Genomic DNA, 3930 nt, shown 5'->3' on the forward strand with positions numbered 1-3930 from the left:
GTGCGTGCTGTTTCTAGGGTGACACTTGAGGGGTGTGTGTGTGTGTAGGTATGTTGATTCTTCTGAACATGCAGTTCCTCTGGGAGAGCTAATTTAATTAATTCTGTTCGTGTTTGCAGACCTTATCCTTTGATATGTGGATTAGGTCCGGATAACCTCCGCACTTTCCATAAGGCCCTGAAGACGTTTTTATTTCAGCAAGCCGGCCTGGCCTGAATAGGTTTTATGGATTAGTTTTTAATTGTATAGCTAGGGGTTTTAAATTGGGGCGGCCATTTAATTTAATTTATTTTTAATTATTTTAACTTTTATATTGTATGTTATTTTAATTCTCGGCTGTTCACCGCCCTGAGTCCCTTCGGGGAGAAGGGCGGGATATAAATTTAATAAATAAATAAATAAATAAATAAATAAATAAATAAATAAATAAACAAACAAACAAACAAACCTATTTGGGAATTTGCTAATTTTAGTTGATTAACTCAGTTTCAGTTTGGCTGTCGATTATCTAGTGGAAACCCCAGTTCTCAGGCCACTGTGAATTCGGTTAATATTTTAAGGGAAGATGGAAACAGTATAAAGAATAAAAACTACGTGGATATAAAACTTCTCACAGCTGTGAAGGCCACCATAATTGCATTTTTTTCCTGAGCGTGGCTTTCAAAATTCTCTACACCGAGTAAAAGCCAGCCCGTACACAATTTTACAGAGCGTTCCTCTCCACGGACGTCACAACTCGCATACGGAACAAAGACTCCGCCGCCAGAGAAGAGTAAATGAATTTTTGGACTAGTCGAGCAGGAGGCTATTACAAATAAAATAGAATCCAGGCCCTACTGATTTTACACTTGACAGCTAGGCGGTCGTCACGATAACCCAATTTTGACAAATCCTTCTCTTTGCGAGCTACAGCTGTTTTTTAATTTTTCAAAGCAGAAGGTCGTTCAATCCCCTCGTTGTATCAGCTTGCGAATACTTTGCTGAAGAAAAATAGACCTTTTGCAGAGAACTCTTATGAGGCGTTGTTGTATAGGGATTTATTTTTTTATTTTTTGGGCCTCCTGATGCAGGAATTTTTAAGAGCAATTTTCTTCATCGATGCCATTTTTACCAGCAATTCCCCCCCCCCGACAGATGGATTTTACATAATGCATGGGACACAGCTGCTTTATTAGAGGAGTGGGTGGCAAATTATGATGGGGTTATGAACATTAAAGATTAATTATGCTCCGGTCTCACGTTCTTCTGTTCGGAAAGAGTAAATAAAGTCATCCAGAATGTGATTCCCTGTTGTGGACTGTTGGCCGCCGGCCCCTCCAGCAGCCGAATCAGAGGAGGAGGAGGTGTGGGAGTCAGGGTCAGCATCCGAAGGGGGAAGGGGGAATGGAGCTGGCAGAGAGAGAGAGAGAGGGAGAGGGAGAGGCGGAGACTGGGCCGTCCATCAGCCCTCAGATGGAGAGTCAACATCCCCAGGTCTGGAGGCAGCTGATGAGGAAGAGGAGGAACAGCTGGGTCCAGTGCCTGACGCACAGATGCACAGAAGGCAGAGGAGAGGAGAGCAGTGGAAATCTATGGGCCGGTCCTTGGGACAGAAGAGCCACTGCTGCTGGCAAAGTCCCACCCTAGCTCTGGGGATAAAAGGCAGGGGGAGGAGATGAATAGATGTGGCAGGCAACTATTCATCTACCTGATGGACAGACTTGTTAGTCTTTTTGGAACTGCTGAAAAGAGTGTGTTGTTGACTGGAGACTATCTATCTATCTATCTATCTATCTATCTATCTATCTATCTATCATCTATCTATCTACAATATCTACCGACCAGTATCTATCTATCTATCGATCTATCTATCTACTACATTCCATGTAGTGATTTCAGTACTAGGACGTGGTCAAAAAAAGGCAAGATGGCAGAAGAATTTAAAAAATAATTAAATTAAATGTGAAGGTTTTCTGTGTAAGAAAAGTGGCATTACTTTAGAAAGAATTTGTTGAGGGGGGTTCATAAATCTTTCAGGATGTCTGAAAACCTTTATTCAAGATAGGCCAGAAGCATTTTAAACCAGATCGGTCTTTTCATAAACCTTCCTCCCCCCTCCCGAAATATCATCATTTACCAATTCAACACTCAGATGAGAAAAAAAGGGATATTGGGCGAAAGAATCAGGGAGATGCTTAAAGAATTATTTCTCTAATTTTCATGACGGAAATCGTCTCGGGATGACAACACTCTTCTGTATCTCCCGTGAATTATTTAAACTAAGCCGAGCAATCAAAATTTTCCCACCGTCTAAATTATTTAGGGCATAAATGTTTCCTGTTGAATGCTTTTGAGCTCGTATCCAAAGTGAGTAAAGTTAGCTTTTAGGCAAGTGGGTAGAAATTATACATGGAACATCTGTCGTTGTTTTGTGAAGGATGATGGAGAGGTATGAAAAGAAGCATTCTTCACTAGCAAAATCCATACGTGGTTACTCATTAAAAAAACCCAACAGCTATGGAAAAGGGTCTGTTTTTAGCAATGATGGAGCAATGATGCTCCATCATTAGCAATGATGAAGGAAGGATAAATTTGATTTGGCTTGGTTTTTAGGAATAGCACTTAGATTTATGTACCGCTTCATAGTGCTTTTACAGCCCTCTCCGAGCGGTTTACAGAATCAGCCTCTTGCCCACAATAATCTGGATCCTCATTTTACTGACTTGGGAAGGATGGGAGGCTGAGTCAACCTTGAGCCGGTCAGGATTGAACTCCTGGCAGTAGGCAGAGTCAGCCTGCAATGCTGCATTCTAACCACTGTGCCACCATGGAAGGAAGGAAGGAAGGAAGGAAGGAAGGAAGGAAGGAAGGAAGGAAGGAAGGAAGGAAGGAAAAGGATGGAAGGAGGGAGGTAGGGAAGGAAGGAAGGAAGGAAAAATAAGGAAAGAGGAGAAGGAAGAAGAAAGGAGAAGGAAGAGGGAAGGAAAAAGAAGAAAAGGAAGGGAGGGAGGGAGGGAGGAAGGAAAAGGAGGGAAGGAGGGAGGGAGGGAAGGAAGGAAGGAAGGAAGGAAGGAAGGAAGGAAGGAAGGAAGGAAAAATAAGGAAAGAGGAGAAGGAAGAAGAAAGGAGAAGGAAGAGGGAAGGAAAAAGAAGAAAAGGAAGGGAGGGAGGGAGGGAGGAAGGAAAAGGAGGGAAGGAGGGAGGGAAGGAAGGAAGGAAGGAAGGAAGGAAGGAAGGAAGGAAAAATAAGGAAAGAGGAGAAGGAAGAAGAAAGGAGAAGGAAGAGGGAAGGAAAAAGAAGAAAAGGAAGGGAGGGAGGGAGGAAGGAAACATAAGGAAAGAGGAGAAGGAAGAAGGAAGAAGAAAGGAGAAGGAAGAGGGAAGGAAAAAGAAGAAAAGGAAGGGAGGGAGGGAGGGAGGGAGGAAAAGGATGGAAGGAGGGAGGGAGGGAAGGAAGGAAGGAAGGAAACATAAGGAAAGAGGAGAAGGAAGAAGAAAGGAGAATGAAGAGGCAAGAAAAAAGAAGAGAAGGAAGGAAGGAAGGAAGGAAGGAAGGAAGGAAGGAAGGAAGGAAGGAAGGAAGGAAGGAAGGAAAAGGATGGAAGGAGGGAGGGAGGGAAGGAAGGAAGGAAGGAAACATAAGGAAAGAGGAGAAGGAAGAAGAAAGGAGAATGAAGAGGCAAGAAAAAAGAAGAGAAGGAAGGAAGGAAGGAAGGAAGGAAGGAAGGAAGGAAGGAAGGAAGGAAGGAAGGAAGGAAGGCTTCTCGTTTCCTTCAGTGTGGACTCCCTTTATATATATTTCACAAACGAGCCGAATGGATTCAACTAGATAAACGTGGTGGCTTTTAATTAAAAAAAAAAAAAATTGAGCATCACAAGCGGCTCTGTTGACATAACAAAATGAGGTTGTGCGTGTGGGTTTGGGTTGCGCGTGGGAGACGCAGGCTGTTC

This window comes from Pituophis catenifer, unplaced genomic scaffold (assembly GCF_029215685.1).
Source record: "Pituophis catenifer annectens isolate HBS135680 unplaced genomic scaffold, rPitCat1.0.hap2 SCAF_8, whole genome shotgun sequence".
Classification (NCBI taxonomy): Eukaryota; Metazoa; Chordata; class Lepidosauria; order Squamata; family Colubridae; genus Pituophis; species Pituophis catenifer.